At 48.3% G+C, this 21,404-nt stretch overlaps 1 long non-coding RNA gene across 1 annotated transcript; it reads left to right on the top strand.

Annotated features, from left to right (window-relative positions):
- Positions 1–1,828: 1,828 nt before the first annotated feature.
- Gm51894 lies at positions 1,829–2,503 on the top strand. The gene is made up of 2 exons (XR_003949674.1): positions 1,829–1,920; positions 2,068–2,503. It is a non-coding gene; the product is annotated as a predicted gene, 51894 (long non-coding RNA).
- Positions 2,504–21,404: the final 18,901 nt, after the last annotated feature.

The raw sequence follows: 21,404 nt of genomic DNA, 5'->3' as shown, positions 1-21,404 counted from the left end.
TCGCTACGTGAGGTCACGCGGGTTCTGGATGTCTGCTTTCCTGCAGTGTAGAGAGGGCGGACACTTTTTCCCAGCCTGGTCTCAGCACGTGGCCTCCTGCCCTGTTGAGCGTGCCACACCAAGACTAACCAAATCAGGTTTGGAGAGTTTGTGAAATCACATGTGAGTGAAGACTTCACACCCTTTGCCTTCTACTAACAGACGTCCGAGGAGAATTCAGGCATTTGGGGTCCAGTAGAGGAGACGCCAGGTGGTTGCTCACAACCTGCTGTAGCTGAACAAGACAGCTGGGCATCCGCAGCCACTCTAGATTGAAAATGCTGTTCCGTGGGCTAAAGGAAGGGAACCAAGAGAGAGAGAGGCCGAGGAGAGGGAATGTAAGGGGGCCTAAGCCCATATCTAGTTAAGACTATGAGGGAAAGCCCTTCGAAATAGAATGTGGGCAAACAGATAGCTCCGTGGTACAGGGCTTGCTTTGCATTAGAAAGAACCTGTTCCCAAGTCTGCAGCTCTATCTACCCGGCAACAAACACCCAGCCCATTCCCGGAGTTAAAGCCAGGCAGGGAAAGCTGCTGAGTCACAGGGGCGTACAGGGAGGCAGAGTCGGAAGGACAAGACCTGGGGACACAAGATTTGTCTCCAAGAATCTTAACACTTGACCCAGAGCCCTGATGCCCAGGGCTGTGTGTCGTGGGTGGGCAGAAAGTCTGGCTTCTCGGAACTTCGCCCTGAGAGTCTTTCTTGGTTTTTTTTTTTGTTTTGTTTTATTTTTTGGGTTTTTTTTTTGTTTTTGTTTTTTGTTTGTTTGTTTGTTTGTTTTTTCCCGAGACAGGGTTTCTCTGTATAGCCTTGGCTGTCCTGGAACTAACACTGTAGACCAGGCCGGCCTCGAACTCAGAAATCCGCCTGCCTCTGCCTCCCAAGTGCTGGGATTAAAGGCGGTGTGCGCCACCTCCGTTCAGCGCCCTGGGAGTCTTGGTTTTAATTTAAAATGAATGGAGATGCAGAGGACTGGTAAGGCACTTACCTAAAACTCAGCGAGTGGCTTGTGTCACTTTTGCTGGGGAGACAGACAGCTATTTGCGGTAGAGAAGGCACAGATGACAGATTAAAGAATTCCACCCAAAGTCTACGTCGGCAAACCAGGGAAAGTGTTTAATTTATTTACAAGGTAACTCAAGGTAACTAAAAAGATCACCCCAAAGGCCCCCAACTAACAAACCTGCATGCATCCCTGGACCAATGCATGACTTATCAGCAGCTCAAGAGTTCCCTCTCCAGCAACTGTTGACTAGAGGGACCTCGTGAGTCCGATAGCTGGACTTCCCAAGCCATGTATGTTTTGGGTTTTGTTTGTTTGTTTGTTTGTTTGTTTTTAACTTTCTAGTGCTGAGGACTGAACCTGACTTTTATGAATCTCTTTCCTTCCAGAAGGGAAGGTTTTAAATCCAAAGAATTAGCCACACAAGAAAGGCAAAGAAAATCAGCCAGAATAGGGAGGAGACCTGGGAGCCCCTGGGATTGAAATCCAAGTGCACCAGAAATGTTATTCATTGATCTTTCTTCCCAGTCACAGCCTGCAGGGAGGGGAAAAGCAAGTCACCTTTTTTTTTTTTTTTTTAAACTGGACTCTGCCCAGCCTCCCCTCTACGGAGTCTGCCAAAGCTGATTGGCCTGAGACAGAAAACCTGATCCAAGCCTGGCCAGTCGGGTTCTTACTTGCAGATTCAAATTAAGAAATCCAGAAGCTTTAGGGAAACAGCAGGATGTCCTGAGTCTGCCAACTCCTCCGGCAGGCTTGCATCTCTGTTGGCCCAGAAAAGCAAGCAGAACACTGTGCAGTTGCAAGACGCTTTGAGCTCATTTCCTCATGGATCCCCCTCCTGAGTTTGGGGTCCCCAGAGCTACTTCAGTTCCATGTGAGTCCAGAGATGTCTTGTTGACTTGTGGGGATGGGCCAGTCCTGACCATAGTCCTGTTGGGGGTAAGTGACCCTATGTCACTTTTGTCCTGACCATAGGTCTGTTGGGATAAGTGACCCTATTTCACTTTTGTCTCATGCACAGGCTTCGTTGGAGTTGGAGCTGACAAGTGACAGAGTCCTCCTGCTCTCTTTCCCCTGACTCTGGGGAGGAATCACTGAGACCCTGGAGTTCTCTAGCTGTGAAAATAGACTAAAACTGACGCTAGGGTTAAGATTAGCTGTGCAGCTAGTGTGCACCTGCATCTGGCCTCTCCTGCTGTTTGCCAGCTACCTGAGTAATGGGTTGCTTGCTTGCTTGCTTTCCTTCTTTCTTTCTTTCTTTCTTTCTTTCTTTCTTTCTTCCTTTCTTTCTTTCCTTCTTTCTTTCTTTCTTTCTTTCTTTCTTTCTTTCTTTCTTTCTTTTTGCCTAATTTATTTACATTGTATTTTCTTTTAGGTGCAAAATCAGTTGCAGTCTTCCTTTGCACAGAACAAAGTAAACCATCCAGAGGGGATGCAGTTTTCTCTTAATAATGAAATGGTCTATGCGTGTGAGACTATTTTATTTCAGAGGCTGGATCAGAAGTTTACTGTATCCTTGGCTACATAATGACCTCAAACCCAGCCTAGGTTACATGAAACCCTGTCTCAAAAAAAAAAAAAAAAAAGTATTTTTTTTCTTCACCTTAGGGAAGTTCTTTCTTATACTAGGTCTTCTTTTAAAAAATTATATTTTAAGTTTTTGTTTATGTGTGCATGAAAGACCCACAACGTGAGGACTCCCCCACGTTCTGACTCAGGAGAGGCGACACCCCAAATCACACAAGAAACGGTCTTGCTGCAAACTGCAAGAGGACTCTTATTCAAGAGCGCTCTCGGGCCCACGGTCATACACCACGCAGGGGTAGAGGACCGTGGCACCCCAAGTAGCTGGGTAAGGGGGTATTTAAAGGAAGAAACCACAACTCAAGGAAGTGGGGAGGGCTTTGTTGGAAAATACCAAAGATACCAGTTAAGAGTCCCAAGGAAGTACAAAGTCACAAGAGTCACAAGGAATACCTGGTAATTATTCCTGTTATCTCTCAAGACAGTTTCTAAGAGCCCCTAACAATAGCACATTTGCATAGCGGGTTCCAGCAATGGTCAGGGTGACTTTCTGTGAATGAACACTCTTTGAACCCAGGAAGCTGGCGGGTGGAGGAATGTCGCTATCTGTTTTATGATTAGCATACCTTGGAGCATTAAGTCACAGAGGTCACATTCCCAAGCCTGGGCCTAAAGGCCTAGAATTTTGTTTTTACGTTATACTTTCATGCACAGGTTAAAAAACAGCTTGCAGGGATCCGTTCTTTCCCTTTTCCATGTGAGTCCTGGGGATTGAGGGAATAAAATGGCCCTAGGTCCTGACCCACCCCCATCATCTTCAGCCTGCTAAAGTGTCTCAGAGGCTTCCTCTGAGGAAATCTTCATTCATAATATTAATGGGAGCAATTATAACGCTATCCACATTATTGTAACCACAGTACTGACTGCTGGCAAGTTATAGCAGGCCCAACAAGGGCGAGCGATGCCCATCCTATACTTGGGGCCCTGTGAGTATATTCAATCTCTAAGGCATAGTCTTGGTATGTTGCTGAAGTTGACTAACTCCTCGTGATCCTCCTGCCTCAACCTCCTAACTGTTAAGATTATGGGTATGGGCTGGTGAGATGGCTCAGTGGGTTAGAGCACCCGACTGCTCTTCTGAAGGTCCAGAGTTCAAATCCCAGCAACCACATGGTGGTTCACGACCATCTATAATGAGATCTGATGCCCTCTTCTAGTGTGTCTGATGACAGCTACAGTGTACTATATAATAAATAAATAAATCTTTAAAAAAAAAAAAAAAAGATTATGGGTATGTACCATCATCCCCAGCAAAGATTATTTTTTTAAAAAGACTTACTTCTTTTACACTAAGGATGTTGCCTTTATATGTCTGTGTGCAACATGCATGCCTGATGCCCCTGCAGGTCAGAAGAAGGCGTTGGATCCCTTAGAGCTCTGGATGGTTGTGAACTATCATGCATGTGTTAAAAATTATGAACCAACATATGGATGTTAGGGATTGAACCCAGGTCCTTGGCAAGAGCAATCAGTGCTCTTAACCACAAAGGTATATCTCCACCCACTTTGGTTTCTTGAGACAGGGTTTCTCTATATACTCCTGGTTGCCTGGAACTCACTATATTGACAGACCAAGCTGGCCTCAACTCATAGAAATCCTCCTGCCTCTACCTCCTGAGTCCTAGGATTCGAGGCTAGCAGGGTTTTTTTTGTTTTGGTTTTGGTTTGGTTTGATTAGTTTTTGGTTTTCTGAGACAGGGCTTCTCTGTGTAGCCCTGGCTGTCCTGGAACTCACTCTGTAGACCAGGCTGTCCTCGAACTCAGAAATTCTCCTGCCTCTGCCTCCCAAATGCTGGGATTAAAGAGTTTTTTTTTTTAATCTATTTTCTTGGGGCTGAAGATGGCTCAGTAGTTAAGAGCACTTCCTGCTCTACCAGAGGACCTGAGTTCAGTTATACACACACACACACACACACACACACACACACTTCAGGCAGCTCACACCCACCTGTTATCCAGCTGGAGAGGATCTATCGCCCTCTTCTGGTCTCTGTAGGTATCTGTACCCATGTGGCACACATTCACAACCCCTACACACACACATGTATATACATAAATAATACAAAATAAGAATAAATTGTTTTCCTGAAGTGTGGTTGGCATATAAAAAAAACTATACATGTTTAATACATAGATTTCCATGACATTAGATACAAATACCCAGGAAACCATCTATCTCCATCAACAAGCTGTACAGATGCCAACCACATCCCTACATTCCCTTGTAATGACTGATCTTAGGGACAAGAAAGAAAGATTGCTCAGCCATTAAGAACCCTGGCCGCTCTTGCAGAGGACCCAGCACCCATATATTGGCTCATAAACACCTGTAATTTCAGCTCCAGGTAATCTAACACTCTTCTGGCCTCTGAGGGTACCAGGCAAGTATGTGGTACATCTACATACATGCAGGCAAGCACTCATACACATAACATAAAACTAAAGAAATCTTTTGAAAAACAATTGCTTTAATTAATATTAGGGGAGGGGGCTACAGTTGGAGAAGATCGTATGGAGTCAGTTTCCCTCTGTAGGTTCCAAAGACTAGTTAGGCCCCCATAGTAAGCATCTCTACCCACTAACCAATCTCTCCTGGCTTTCTTTTTTTTAAAGATTTATTTGTTTGTTTATTTGTTTGTTTGTTTAATGTATATGAGCACACTGTAGCTGTCTAAAGACACACCAGAAGAGGGCATCGGATCCCATTACAGATGGTTTTAAGTCACCATGTGGCTGCTGGGAATTGAACTCAGGACCTCTGAAAGAGCAGTCGGTGCTCTTAACCTCTGAGCCATCTCTCCAGCCCCTCTCCTGACTTTTTAAAAGGAGATTTATATGTTATTTTTATTTTATGTGATAAGTGTTTTGCCTGCATAGATGATTGTGTACCATGTGCATGCATTGTCCATGGAGGCCAGAAGAGGGCGCGAGATCCCCTGAAACGAGTTAAGGATCATTGTGTGCCTCCCCGTGAGTGCTGGGAACTGAACCATAGTCCTCTATAAGAGCAGCAAATGCTTTTAACTTCTGAGCCATCTTGTCTACCATCTGCTTTCAGAAACTTTAAAAAATTATTATATAATTATAATTAGTTATATTAGTGGCAGTGTGTGTGTGCATGAGGGAAGCTACAAGATTTTATGTTTAAAACCAGCCTAGAGCTGCAGAGCAAGGCCCTGTCTCAGAAAACCAAAGCAAGCAGGGCAGTGGTGGCATACTCCTTTAATCCCAGCACTCAGGAGGCAGAAGCAGGCAGAACTCTGAGTTCCAGGCCAGCCGGGTCTACAGAGTAAGTTCCAGGGCTACACACAGAAACTTTGTCTTTCAAAACCAACAAAACAAAACAAAACCAAAGGGAAAAAAAAATCTGTCTTCACATCTAACTTAAACTTACAATCCACCATTGTATGAGTGACTGTTCTTACTGAAACACAGTGTCTGACGAAAGCAACTCAAGGAAGGACAGGGTTATTTTGGCTTGGGAGTTGAGAAGGCAGGCCATCATAACAGGAAAGACATGACAAGAGCCACATGATGCAGTGGGTCACAGGGCATTCGCAGTCAGCAAGAAGGGAGAGATGAATGTTGGTGGCTCAGCCCACTTTCTCCTTTTTATGTAGGCTAAGCCCCTGAGCAGATGCCACCCAGCATTAGGACGGGGCTTCCCTCCTTAATCAACCCACTCTAGAAACTCCCTCACCGGCATGCCCAGGTTTACAAATTGTAAACTCCATCAAATAGACAGGACAGCAGCCATCCCTGTCCCGGGACTGTTAGCCATGGACGCTTCAGCAGGTACAGCTCTGGAAATTATGTAACATGTGTAGCTGAAACTTTGTATCATCAGATGCCTCCCTGTGCCTTTTCCTCTGCCCCTGGAACCCCATTGCTCTCCCTGCCTCTATGGATGTGGGCCAGCCTGTGCTACAGAGTGAGACCCTGTCTCAAATCCGGGACAGGAGGCTGAAGGTACCAGTTAAGTACCTTTTCTGCTCTTCTAGAAGACCCTCGTCAGCATCCCACCACCCGTGACCCATGTCCCTGTATCTCGAGCTTCAGTCTTCAGATTCAGCAGGCACTACACTCATGGGCATAGACACACAGACACACACTTGTATTTTAGAATCTCTTCTTAGCTGGGCGTGGTGGTGCACGCCTATATTCCCAGCACTCGGGAGGCAGAGGCAGGAGGATCTCTGTGAGTTTGAGGCCAGCCTGGACTACATAGTGAGTTCCAGGACAGCCAGGGCTACATTCAAAAAATAAAAATAAGTTTAAAAAAATCTTAATAAAGACAGAGGCTCTTTCTCCATTTGCTGCACTGGAATGATTAGGGTTTGGAGTAAGTGCGGTCGTTTCTGCTATTGGGTGGCAAACTTATCTGCCTGCCCTGGCAGCTGTGAGGCTCTCCAATTTGGGCTGGAGTGTGGAAAGTGAAATTGTCAGAGGCTGCCTTCCTACCGGAGACCTTAAGTGGGAAAGAAGCCAGAGTTTCTCTGCTCAGCACGCATATGTGTGTGTGTGTGTGTGTGTGTGTGTGTGTGTGTGTGTGTGTGTGTGTATTTGAGAGAGAGAGAGATCGATCAATCGATCATTGGCTAAGATACCATACTACTGCAAGAGATAGCATTGTCTCCTCAGGCTACACAAGTGAACAGATGCATGGGGTTTGCCCTAGGGGCAAAGCTGTACCTGCCTCTGTCCTTTGACTTAACAACCCAACTCCTTAAGACTTGAACAAGTGCTGGGCATGGTGGTGCACTCCCAACACTTGGGAGGCAGAGGCAGGCAGATTTCTGAGTTCGAGGCCAGCCTGGTCTACAAAGTGAGTTCCAGGACAGCCAGGGCTACACAGAGAAACCCTGTCTTGAAAAACAAAAACAAAACAAAACAAAAAACAAACAAGCAAACAAACAAAAACAAAGAAGACTTGAACAAGCATTACTTGATTCTTGTTTTTTGGGGGAATTTTGTTGTTTTTAGACATAGTCTCACTATGTAGCCCTAGCTGTTATAGAATTCACAGTGTAGACCAGGCTGGCCTTGAACTCAAAGAGACCCATCTATATCTGCTTCCTGGGTGCTAGGACTAAAGGTTGTTTTTGGGTTTTTGTTGTTGTTGTTGTTGTTGTTGTTTTGTTTTGTTTTGTTTTTTGTTTTGACACTGCATCTCTGCATCTCACGTAGCCCGGGCTTCCCTCAAACTCACTATTAGGTAGCCAAGGATGAGTTTGAACTTCTGATCTTCCTACCTCTATCTCCCAGGGCTGTGGGCTTCCTGCATGCTAGACACTAAGCACTCTGCCAACGGAACCACATCCTCCACCAGGTGGTCACTTCCTCTACTCCTATTCAAAGGTAGGTTCTTCCTTCCACATTGTTTTGAACTTGGCTTTTTGCTTCCATCATAGAGCTCAATACCTAATGGCAACTTTGCTAACTTCCTTTCTGGAATCAATGCTGCCCTGGGGTCAGGCCTGGCCTTGGCTTGTCCACCCTGTCCCTTTCCAGGACGCTGTCCCCCAGCTGGTGTTCAACATGCCATCAGGGTATGACAGGTGACTACAGCATGCAAGCAGGCAGCCAGTCCCCTGGGCTTCCTTCTACAGTCTGTGCAGCTGAGGACCATGTCCTGGGGGGTTTCAGTCCTGAAGAATGGCCTCTGCAGCCTAATGCAGGCCAGAAGTTGAATTTATCTACATTCAAGTAAAGTTCTTAACCTTGTCTACAAGGAGGTCTGGCCTTTGCCCTTAGCTTCCACAAAGTGCTGTTCTAGGAGCGGATCTTCATTTAGAGAGTTGGCCTTACAGTGTAAATCAACGAGATTGCCATGGTTACCAGCTTTGAGCCAAGCTTACGAAGCTGGGCCTTAGACTATCTGAAGGACTGGTGTTGACCTCACAGGCAGCAAGTATGGAACCCCAATATGCGCTTTAGGTAGCACCTGAGGCAGCGGATGGTGCTCCGTGTGAGTTGGCACATTTGGAGAGCAGTGAGCACCAGCTGGGACTCCATCTGCAGGAGACGGCAGACAGTTCCCTGGGACGCCTCCTGGTCTTGCCCACTTGACCCTTTCCTGAGTTGCTTTTACCTGTGACTGGGAGTGACAGAGATCCCAGTGAGTTCTTAAATGTGAGGGTGGCCTCAGGGATCCCTAGGTTTGTAATTGGTGTCAGGAGAGAGGGTATGGATGTGACCTGTTGCCTATCTTGACAGTAGTGTCTGTACTGCCTCTGATACGGCTTGCTACTGCTACACCTCCGTGGAAATTACACACACACACACACACACATACACACAATGTTACCTGCAAAGTCTGGATCCGCTCAGGCATCTCCAACTATGGGATCCTTTTTGCCCTTCCTACAATGCCCTTTGTCCCTCTCGGGGAGAGGACTTTCTTGACAGTGACAGTTAGAAAGATAATAAATCAACAAGCTGGTTGGATTCTGAGTACCCTGGAGGAGGGAGGCAGGAAACTGACCTTAAGGGCTTGCTCTGACATGCCATAACTTCTTCAGCTTCTTCCCCCAAACCCATCAGACCCCTCCATATCCCAGGTTCAGGGTACACAGCCCTTCTTACCAAAGACACCAGCCTCTGATGCCTTTCCAGGATCAAAAGTTTCAGGTTCAAGTCTAAACTTAGCAGCTCTGCCACCTAGGGGTCACCAAACAAGTTCTGTCGGCGACTCTTACATAAGCAGCTCCTCCCTCAGTCCTCCCCACCCCGCCCGGCTCCGCCCCGCCCCGCCCCGCCCCCCAGCTCCTCCCTGTAGGTTTCTTGTCACTATGCCGAAGCTGCATCTGTCAAGGGTACCTCCCTTTTCCCCCATACACAGAGCCCCAAACACAAACTTTATACTTCTATCTGTCAGTCTATCGGACAGACATGTGGACAGACAGATGACAGACAGACAGACAGACAGATAGACAGACAGACAGACAGAGACAGAGCAAGAGAATCCCAGGGCAAATGATCCTGCCCAGGAGGAGACTGGACCCCTACCCAGCCTGCAGAAGGAAACGTAGACGGTTGCTTGTTTTCAAAGCCTTCTGTGAAAATAAACCCACAAAGCCCCTAAGAGACACAATGTCCCCATGGTGGTTTGAATGAGAAAGGCCCCCATAGGCCCCAGTGTTTGAATGCTTGGTCCCCAGTTAGTGAACTTGTTTGGGAAGGATTAGAGGAATTGTGCCACTGGGTTTAAGGTTTCAAAAACTCAGGCCTGGCCCAGTCTCTAAATGACAATAGGTACTAACCAATCAGCTATGGACACAGATGAACCAGGAAATTCTCTCTCTCTTCCCCGCCCCCTTCTCCCTCCCTCCCTCCCTCCCTCCCTGCCAGCTGCCCTAAGCATCAGGATATAAAGCTCTCAGTTACTGCTCCAGCACCACGCTTGTCTGCTTTCTACCATGATCATGAACTAACCATCTAAAACTGTAAGCAATCCACAAATCAAATGTTTTCTTGTATAAGAGTTGTCTTTGTCCCAGTGTCTCTTCACAGCAATAGGAAAATAACTAAGGCAGTATCCTAGAGGAAAAGTCAGTTGAAGAAATCCCAATTTGAAGCCAGGTATGGTGACTCATGCCTGTAATCCCAGCTCTGAGGACTGAGGCAAGATTACAAAGAAATTTAAATCAGCCTGGGTGACATAAGGAGGTCCAGGCTAACTTGGGCAACAGAATGAGATGCGGTCATAAAAACAAACAAACAAACCTAGCACATTCCTATAATCTCAGCACTTGGGAGGTACAAACTGGAGAATCAGGAGCTCAAGGTGAGTCCCAGGCTAGCCTGAGCACCCTGTCTCACAAAACAGTCCCAATTTTGTGTTTTGTTGTTAATGGTTTTTTTGTTGTTGTTTTGCTCTTGTTTTTTTTTAATTATTATTTAATTTTATTTTATTTTTGAGATAGGACCTCAGTACATAGCCCTGGCTAGTTTAGAACTCCCAGAATGGCTTTGAACTCACAGAGATCTATCTGCCTCTGCCTCTGGGATGCTGGGGTTGAAGGAGATTGCCACTGTGGCCAACTTGGCCAAGAGAAGTGAAGAGAAGTAGATTCTCAAAGGATTCATACCTGGGAGGCCTGGGAGGAGGGCTGGGTAGCTGCAGGTGGACCGTGGCCCTGTTTGAGGGTCTCCACTTCTACCATGAGTGTTGCCGTTACTCACAAACCCCCCCTCCACACACACACCCAAAGCCCCTCAAGGTCCCTGAGAACAGCCGGCCCAGAGGAGAGTGCGCCCTTAGCAAGAGAAAAGGAAAGAAAGTCAGAGTGTGGCTGCTTTCAGCTCTACATTCTGCGGTGTCCTCTAGTGGTTTAGCCTTTTGAGGCCCGAGTTGCGTGGCTCAGTTGGCCTCTAATTTGTGGCAATACTTCTGCCTATGGAGTGTCGGGACTACAAGCGTGCATCGCCACACTCGGCCTGTGTGAAAAGACATTTCAGAACCCTTTCTCCTTTCCTATCTTGGGAATAAGGATCCCTCTGTATCCAGGGTGGCTTTGAACTAGACCTTGCCCTGCCTCAGCATCCTAAGTGCATGCCCCACCATTCTGAGAGCTTCAGGATATTAAAAAAAAAAATTAGGCTGGGTGTGAAGATACATGTATTTAATCCCATCACTTGGGAGGCAGAGGCAGATGGATCTCTGAGTTTGAGCAAAGCCAGCTTGGTCTGCATAGTAGAGAGGTTGTCCCAAACAACCCAACAACAACAACAACAACAAGCCACATTCTTTTATGGGGTTAGAGAAATGGCTCAGCAGTTAAAAACGCTTGTTGCTCTCGCAGAGGACCCAGATTTTGTTCCTAGCATCCACATGGTGACTCACAACCATCTACACCCCAGTTCCAGGAGATCTGGCGCCCTCTTCTGGCCTCTTCAGGGACTAGGTGCACACATGGGGCATTTATGTACATGCAGGCAAGATGTTCAGGCATATAAGATAAAAATAAATTAGTATTTCTAAATATTTAGTGTTGTAGTAAGTATTCAATCTCAACTGGGGGTTCCTACCCTGCCTGTGATCATTCAGTTCCCAGATAAAAGACACACAACCTTTTTTTTTTTTTTTAAGATGTATTTATTTTATTTATATGAGTACACTGTAGCTGTCAGACACAGCAGAAGAGGACATTGGATCCCATTACAGATGGTTGTGAGCCACCATGTGGTTACTGGGAATAGAACTCAGGACCTCTGGAAGAGCAGTCAGTGCTCTTAACCGCTGAGCCATCTCTCCAGCCCCCGACACACAACCTTTATATTTATAATAAGCCCTTAATGCACTACAGCTGGGCAAATATCTACCCTTTAAGCTTTTATATCTACTTCCCTGTCAATAACCCCGAGTTATAACTTGTCATGTTCCATCTGGGCTGCTCTTAACTCCAGTTGGCCAGCCCTCAAGGCCATATTTTCATGACTCATTTATCCCATAGTATCTTCCCTCTCTCCATCTAAGACTCCCTCCTTGTGGTCTCTCCTCAGACTCCAAGCCCGGGAACCCAAACCCCACCTATCTTTCTTCTGTCCAGTTATAGGCTGTAGGCATCTTTATTCACCAATCAGGGATAACTTGGGGAGCAAGATTACATGGTATCTCTTATGTGTGTGCAGATTCTCTTGTCCCTGGGAACCAGTATTTAGTATTACAATACATACCAAAACCAAACCTCAACAATTTAGTGTGTGTGCAGGGGCATATGTGCAGGTGTGTGTGTGTGTGTGTGTGTGTGTGTGTGTGTGCTCACCCTTGTTGGCAGCCATTCCCATTTAAACCACCACAGCCCTGTACCTTCTTCAGGGTCTGGGACCTGCATGGTAGGAGGAAGCACACCTATGCCCGGACATCTCTCAGCTTCTGTCCTGTCCCTCTCCCTCAGATGTCCCTCGCTCACTCAGCTTCCACTGAAAGTCTTGCTCCCCAGCACTAAGAACTGAGCCAGAACAGGATATGGGAGAATCGGGTGCCGCCGCTGCCCTTGCAAAACTAATAATCAAAGGATTAGATAGACTTTGCTCAAAATGCCGTAGAAATAGCATGTAAAGACTGGCCACAGTGTCACATGCCTGTGACCCAGGCACTCTGGAGTACAGGAAGGATGATCAGGAGTTCAAGGTCAGAGAAAGGTTGAAGTCTGGACCACGTGAGATATTTTCTCATAAAAGCAAAGCGAAACAAAACAAAAATGAAGACTGACTGGACCCACATTTAAACCCAGCACTCAGGAGACAGAGGCAGTTGGATCTCTGAGTTTGAGGCTAGCCTGGTCTACATGGCAAGTTCTAGCCCAGTCAGTGTTATGCAATGAGACTATGTTTAAGAAGAAGAAAAAAGGGCTGGAGAGATGGCTCAGAGGTTAAGGTTAAGAGCACCAACTGCTCATCTGAAGATCCTGAGTTCAAATCCTAGCAACCACATGGTGGCTCACAACCATCTGTAATGAGATCTGATGCCCTCTTCTGGTATGTCTGAAGACAGCTACAGTGTACTTGCATATAATAAATAAATACATGAAGAAGAAGAAGAAGAAGAAGAAGAAGAAGAAGAAGAAGAAGAAGAAGAGGAGGAGGAGGAGGAGGAGGAGGAAGAGGAAGAGGAAGAGGAAGAAGAAAATCAAAATTAAAAAGAAGCTGAGAAAGGCCCCTAGCAGCGTCTTCACCCCATTTTCCTCCAAAGAGGAATGCTACAGGAATGTAATCTGTAGCAGTCTCATAGAAGATTCTAGGCGTAGCCAAACACAGCTGAATACAGCCCCATGAACACTGCAGCCAGAGTCATGGAAGACTAAAGTACAGTCCCAGGGAAGCCGGGCTTAAGATGAAGGTGGCAGTGGGTCAAATGAATTAGATGAAGTGGAAATCGTAGACTTCACGGACTGAAGCTGAGTTTCTAGCTGTAACTGGGGAAAGGGCGGAGGAGGCGTGGCCTCTGGGGAAGATGGCGGATCTAGGTGCGACCATTGGCTGCGCCACCCTCCTGATTTCCACAGAGGCCAATCTTGGGGGAGGGGACAGCCTCTGGGACGCCCACCAATCTAGTCAAGGGCAGCTATTGTGGGGCAAATCGCTCTTGGTGTCCTTTTCTTGTCGGAGATACATAATGATACAGGAAAAGGGGCGAATTGAACCTAGACCAGGTTTCTTCTCAACACCACTGATTGATATAAAATTCCCTGTGTTTGCTGACTCCTCTATTTCTGTCCACTCTGCCTGGCCTTTACTTGGGCTCCCTGGCAGAGATAGAGAGGCTCTTACTAGGTAGCAATAGCTTGCCAACCACGCCCACGGATGTACTTCCACCCACTCACCAAGAGGTGGCAGCACCACCCCAGGTTGCTTGCTTGGAAGCCTGTGTGATCTCTTGAAGAAAATTCATTTTCCTGCAGGCATCAGTGCACTTTTTTCCTGATGAGGAAAGTGGGGCCAGTAAGAAAACGATTAGGGTTGCCTTTCATCCCCAATAGCGTGTTCTGATGGCTCTCTGACCCGATCCCAAAGGAGATTCAGTCCTTGCTTCTGGGGAGCATTTTAGCAACCTCTTGAGGTATTTTTGATCTTCACAGGTTGGGTGTAGGAGGCTGTCATAATTAATCTTCATTGTCAACCTGCCTGGGTTTGGAATCACCTAGGAAACACACCCGTGTGTGGCGGTTGCACAGAGGAGGGAAGACCCTGGATGTAGGCGGTACCATCCCATGACTGGGGGCAGGGACGCGGGGGGGGGGGGGGAGGGCAAGACTGAATCAAACAGGAGGAAAGGAAAGAGCAAACCGACCACTGGCACCCCTTCCCATCTCCTACCCGCAGATGCAGTGTGACTAGAATCCACACACTCCTGCCCCCAAGCCTTCCCCACCACAACGGAGTACCCTCAAACCAGAATAAACCTTACCTTCCTGAAGCCAATCAAGGGATAATGCTGGGGGGGGGGGGCATGGGCAGGCCTCTGTGCCGGACCTTGGAGGGACCAGGCATGCCAAAGTCCTTGCCTTCCTTCCAGGAGATCAGGCTTCAGAGAGAGATGATGTCTCTGTGAAGTGAGAAGTATGGTCTTGGGGACAACTGAGAGACTAAGATAGAATGGCACAGACAGAGATCGACTTTAACAGCCATGATGGAGTGTGGGGCCAGAGATATGGGTTCTGGAAGCCAAGCTCTGCTCTCTGCACGTGCAGCAAGCACTCCTAACCACTGAGCTATCTCTCCAGCACCCCGTGCGTTCTATTTTTCCGTTACTAGCAGTTCAGTGGGTGTGCCTGCACTACATCACTATGGATAGGGGATCGATGTGTTGCATGTGATAGACCACATGGAGGCAATGGGAATTCTTCTTTGGATTCCTTGGGACAGGGCTTCTCTATGTAGCTCTGACTGTCCTGGAACTCGCTCTGTAGACCAGGAGCCTCCAGAGATCCACCTGCTTCTGCCTCTCCAGTGCTGGGATTAAAAGTGTGTGCTACCCCCTCACCCAGAGGCAATAGGAATTCCTTATCTCATGGGACCGCCCCCGTGTCTACTCATCTGTGTCCTCACACAGGGAGACAGGAGCGCCTGCTCTGAAGAAGCTCCAGTGACAAGAGAAGACGTCACCTGCTGGCTTTGAAGTTGGAGGAAGAGGCTACATGGCAGGAACCATAACTCCTCAGGCTGAAGAAGACAAACATAAGGATATCCCTGAGAGCCAGGGAGGAAGCCTGCCTGACGACACTTTTGTGCCTACCCAGGGAAGCCATTTTAGGTTTCTGGCTGCCAGCACTGTAAATATTGTTTGGTCTTGTTGAGACAGGGTCTCAGGCTATAGGCGTGGATGGCCTCATACTTAATGTGGCCCGGAGCGGCCTTGGTCATCCTCTTGCTCCTGTCTCGAAAGGGTTGGGATTCTAGGTGTGTACCAACACTCCTGACTCAAAATGGTGTTTCTTTGGACCACCAAATGTGTGCTAATTCAGAGCAGCATAAAGAAACAAATGTAGGGGTGGTGGGGTGGCTTAGTGGGTAGGGATGCTTCCTGTCAAGCTTGACAGCTGGGATCAGCTTACTCCTTGGAATCCAAAGGGTGGGTCCCAAATGTCCTCTGATTTTCATATTCATGTAGACCCAAACCCTCCCACCACCACCAAATATATAAGCAGACAAACAAATAACTAAAACATAAAAATAACAATATTCTAGCTAGCCACTGCTAGTGGTGTACACCTTTAATTCCAGCTCTGGGGAGGCAGAGGCAGAGGAAGGCAGATCTCTGTGAGTGAGGCAAGCTTGATCTACAGAGTGAATTCCAGGACAGCCAGAGATACGTGGTGAGACCACTGCCTCAAAAACAAAAACAAAAACAAAACAAAAAAAACCCACAAGGGCCGGGCATGGTGGCACATTTGTTTTATATCAGAACGCCATGGGGTGAGGGGGCAGCTCTGTGAGTTCAAGGCCAGCCTAGTCCATAGAGTTCCAGGACAGCAAGGGCTGTTACAGAGAAACTCTTTCTCCAAAACAAAATGACAACAAAATCCACAAAAAATAAACAAAAATAAACAAAAAAAAAGAGAAAGAAAAAAAGAAAAGAAAAATAAAGATAAAAAGTACCAGATACTAGGACATTTGTTTTTCAGAAGGATATTTGGGGCCAGCAACTTAACTATGTTATACATAGTAAATTAAATTGTATTCTCTGAAAGATATGCTGGTCTTGAACCGATAAGCTCCAGATTCAGTAGAGACCCTGGCTCAAAGTAAGGCTGACAGGACGGCCCAGTGGGTAAAGTGCTTGCCACAGAAGCCTGAGGGCCTGAGGTCAATCCCCAGAACACACTGTAGGACAGGGCTGATTCCTGACCCTTCACATCTATGCCAGGGCAAATGTGCTCATGCTCACGTGTGACTAACACACACACACACACACACACACACACACACACCACGTTAAATAACAGGACAAGATATTAGCCCAAAAATAAAGACATAAAATAAATTAATAAAGGCTCTGAATGAAAACTGGGAATTAGTGAAACAGCACAGACAATGATGTGAGGGTCTATCATGGGCTCCGTGGGTGATCTGCGCGGTGCTCCATTCCGGTGGTCACTGTCCACTGGTTTGAAGGCCTCTGAGCCCTTAGCAATGAAGGGAGATTCCACACCAGCGAAGTAAAGCTCTGTGGAAGGCGCCTGGGGTGTCTCCCATCCATCGCACTCACCCTTCCTTGCTGGTGTTTAGAGAAACAAAAAACCTACCTATGGTATCATAGCGACTCTCCACCCTGGCTCATGTTGAAATCATCTGGGGGAAGCGCTACCATAGCTGGCCCTTGCCCCAAAGACCATTTTTGCCTTGACTGCATTTGTTGAAGCTCCCTCTGACCAAGTCTATTGAAAGCGCCGTTGCTATTTGAAAAGTTGGCCACCAGGTGGCGCTAGAAGATGACCAAAGAGAAGGGATTTCTTCTTCCTGGTGCCCAAACGGTAAGAGAGAGGGTGAACCTGGGAGTCCTCACTAGCCTCTGGCCACTGAGGTGGGTTGTTTGTTTGTTTAGCTTTTTAAGAATTTTATAACTACTATGGGGGGGGGAGGGGAGGAGAGGGAGAGGGAGGGGAGGAGGAGGGGGCATGGAGAACTCCTGCGGAAGACGGAGGAATTTCTAAAGTCAATTTTCCCCTCCCACCTTTGCATGGTTTGGGGGGATGGAACACGGGTCACCAGGCTTGTGGGACAAGCCCCTTTTCTTGCTGACATCCCGTCATCCTATTTGGCTTTTTATGAGTTAGTGTCTCGTGTATTGCACGCTGACCTCCTGATTTTGAATTCCTGATCCGACTGCCTCTATCTCCCAAGTTTTGGGATTACAGCTGTGCACCATAGACACCTGGTTGGCTCCACTTGTGACTTTTTGCTTTTGTTTTTGTTTTTGTTTTTGTTTTTTGAAACAGTGTTTCTCTGGGTAGTCCTAGCTGTCCTGGGACTCACTCTGTAGACCAGGCTGGCCTCCAACTCACAGAGAAGCACCTGCCTCTGCCTCTACCTCCCAAGTGTTGGGATTACAGGTGTACGCCCCCACTCGCTGTTCACTCGTGGCTTTACCAAGATGTCCACTCAGGGGTGTTTTCAATTCTGCTCCTGTGGAATCAGTGGGGTGGGCGGATGTGCTGCAGAGCCCCCTCCTCCCAAAGCACCTGCCCACACACCTACGACAGCCAGGGGGAAAGCAAATGGTGTCATCACAGCCCTTCCAGTGCCAGGGGAACCCCCAAAAAGGCCCAGGTTGGGCTCTCCATATTATCTTTTGCTCATCAATGAGATGTCTTCTCTGACGGCAGCACCCAGAGTTCACTATGACATCTCCAAAGTGAGAAATGGGTCCTCAGGAGGCTTCTGCCTGCTTTACTTTAACTGGCCAAGGACTCAGCAGGGAGGCCTGGGAGCCTCTCTATATAATGTGCAAAACAAGGCTGTGTATCTTGCCCAAACGAGCTATGTCTCTTTCACAATAAGAATTAAGGACACACACACACACACACACACACACACACACACACACACACACGCCAAAACACTGACTTGAGCTGAGCATGAACCATTGGGCAGACTTATGCCTAACACTAATACTGGGGAGGCTGAGGCAGGAGGATCCCCATGAGTTCAAGGCCACCCTGGGCTACGTGTAAGACCTATGGTAAAACTAACAAATGGCTGGAGATGCAGCTGTTGGTAGAGTGTTTGCCTAACACGCACAAAGCTCTGGGTTCAAACCCCAGTGCTGTTTACCAGGGTGTGGTGGTCCACGCCAGTGTTGCCAGCACTTGGGAGGTGGGAACGGAACGATCAGACTGTATAGTTCATCTTTGGCTACACAGTGAGATTCAGGCTAATCCTGGTTCCTTGAGACCTCGCCTCAAAAAACAAATCCCTCAGGGGCTGGCTGCCATCCGGATTGCCACATGGGCAAGAAGGGAAGAGGTTAAAGCACTTTGGAGGAACAGCCACAGACCCCAAAAGGGCACAGCCATAAAACCTGGGTCCTAGGTACTGTGGGGGCCTCTGCAGAGTATCGGAAAGAAGCAGGAAGCCGGCCTCAGGCCTGACAGTGTGTCCCCAGTGGCCCCAGGTTCCCGCAGCTGGGGTCAGGGCTGAGCCTGGTAGCCTGGAAACTGAATTTCAGAGAAAGACAAGCTTTGCTTGATCACCTGGCAAAGGATCTCTGAGTCTTGCCTAGGACCCCAGCCGGCTGCCTTCCCCATGTGGTCCTATCCTGGAGCCCCATAAGGACCCCCACCCAGGTCAGAGCATCCTGGGGGGGTCATTCCCTGAGGATTAGGGCCCACCCAGGGTGACCTTGCCAAACAGTGCTCTGGAGCTAGGCACCACCCCCCCCCCCAAGGCCACCACACACCCCTCAGCCACCACCCTTGGAGTTCCTGAGGTGACCCATTTCCCTCTCTCTTCTGCAGCTTCAAAACAAACCAAAACACAGACCAACATCCTTTGTTTGTTTGGAGGATCAGAGCCGGGGAGAGCGCTCTGTGGGTTTTCACTTGAAAACAAGGTTGTTTGAGTGGGGAGCAGAAACCCAAGGCAAAGGACAGAGTCTCTTGTGGCCACGTGCTTTCTGGATGAGTCAGGGCAGGGCGGGGGAGGGGGACACTCAGCAGCAAGGCTGTCTGCTCACCGCTTTGAGGGGCCGGAGCCATGGCCACCGCCACTCACGCTGGGTAGCGTTTCTTTGAGGATAACTAGGCCCAGGTAGGGCCAGGCTTCTCATTCAGTGGCTCCAGAATTCCTTACATGGGTGGGAATGGATTAAGTTGATGCAAGCCCCTAGTGCAAATTTATCTCCATCCCTTAGTTCACAGGCCCAGGCTAGATGTCCTGCCCCAAGGGACAGGCTTGGCCCATCTAGCACGGGCTGTCTCCAGGGTGTGCAGTCAGGTCCTGTCCAACTGACCTGTTGGATCTGAGCTTCCTGGTGAAACTGGAATCTCTGAAATGCCTGCCTTCAGGAGAGGGTACGCGGTAGAGCAGAGACTAGCATACCCTTTGGGCGCCTGTGGTCTCCACACAGAGTGTGTGGGTGTAGGAGACAGGCTGATGGGGACTGCCTCTCGGCAGCCTTCACGGGCACCTGTGAGTGGCAGTCTGAAGGGTGGTGGCCGGCAGACAGCCTATAGAGTGATATTCCAAAGCCTGAACCATTGTAGCTCCCGGCTGATTCCTGGTCTCGCCTGATAGTTTTAGATGCACCATCTTATTTGTTCTTCACAGGCAGTTATGCTAGAGTGGATGAGGCCGCCGGGGTTCAGAAAGGCAGAGCAACTACTCAAGGACACACAACAAGCCAGACTAGGAGCAGCTCAGCTTTGGACCACACCAGGGCCAGGAACTAACTCACTCAGAGCAGGATTCAATTGCCTGGTGGGAGGTGACTATAGAATGAGGACTTTCGCTGCCAACAGCTCCTCATTCTCATTCTGATGGCGCACTCATGATGGGGATGGGTAGGCTTTTGTTAAAGGCCACCATTTTTTAGTCCTTAGGAACTGAGCAAAGCAGTGGCTCCCAATCTCATCCAATCCTCCCTGCATCCCCAGAGGGAGGTATCTTCATTAGCCCATTTCAGAGATGATAATGCTGAAGCAGGGGTCTGCAAGATGGCTCAGCGGCTAAAGGCGATTGCTGCCCAGGTCTGGTGACTGAAGTTTGGTCCCCGAGATCATAAAAAGTGGAAGGAGAGAACCAACTCCACAGAGCTGTCCTCTGACCTCCGCACATGTCCCCATAGTAGGCGTGCTTCCTAACACAATAATAACGTGTAAGATAAAATAAGAAAGAAAAAGCTGAGCAGACGGTGCCTTTCTAAAGCACTGCACGGCAGGCGCTCTTCTGGATCCCACCCAGTCTCCCCTTCCCTCCTGGGGGTCTGCTCTAGGATCAACTTGAGTTGCACTTTGGAACCTAAGCTTCAAGGTCACCCCCTCTTGCTGGCGGGACATCTGCACGGGAACTCTGTTCCTTCCCACCCTTGCTCAGCTTACATGGCACAGGTGTGCGCCAACGGCCCCCACCAACGGCAGCCAACATCCGGGTGTCTGCTCCCCACCAGTGAAAGACCTGAGCCATATTTCTTGCCTGCGTCCCCAGCTGCTGGGCCCACAGGAAAGCCCCCGGGGTGTCCTTGAACTCACAAAGCTTTGCCCAGCTAGCTGCCATCTTAGCTCCTACAATGCACATCTGTCTTCCACAGACCGTAGCTCCGTGGCACATGAGGTGTGCGCGGCTGTGTACATCTCTGTGTACACATCTCTCTGTGCACCTGTATGTGAAGCTATATGTGTATATGTGATCTGTGCAGGTTGTGTGTGCACCTCGTTACCCGTGTGTGTTTTCACTGTATGCACGCCATGTGTGAGCTCTGCTGGTCTGTGTGTTTGTAGAAGTAACTGGTACCCACACTGTGCACCCATCACTGGCCCTTCTGTCCACCCAGTCAACACTGCCTCCCGGTGTCATTTTGAGGGTTAGCACACAGAAGAGACCAGCCCCACACATGGCTGACTCCTTGTAAGCTCATCTTCCTTGGAGACACCCTCAGCCTACTCTAGACAGATGGCAGGGCCCAGACTGAAGCATTTGGTGAATGAACTGCTGCTAGGACCAAAGGGTCCAGCAACTCCCAACAGAATGAACTCTGCACAGCCCTGTGCCTTGACGTCTTCAGTCAGATCATGGGCTGAACTTCCACGAAGCCCACAATGAATAAAGTTACAG

The sequence above is a fragment of the Mus musculus genome, chromosome 11 (genome assembly GCF_000001635.26).
Source record: "Mus musculus strain C57BL/6J chromosome 11, GRCm38.p6 C57BL/6J".
Taxonomy (NCBI): domain Eukaryota; kingdom Metazoa; phylum Chordata; class Mammalia; order Rodentia; family Muridae; genus Mus; species Mus musculus.
The sequence above is the reverse complement of the archived record's forward strand: the minus strand, read 5'-3'. Positions and strand labels throughout refer to the sequence as shown.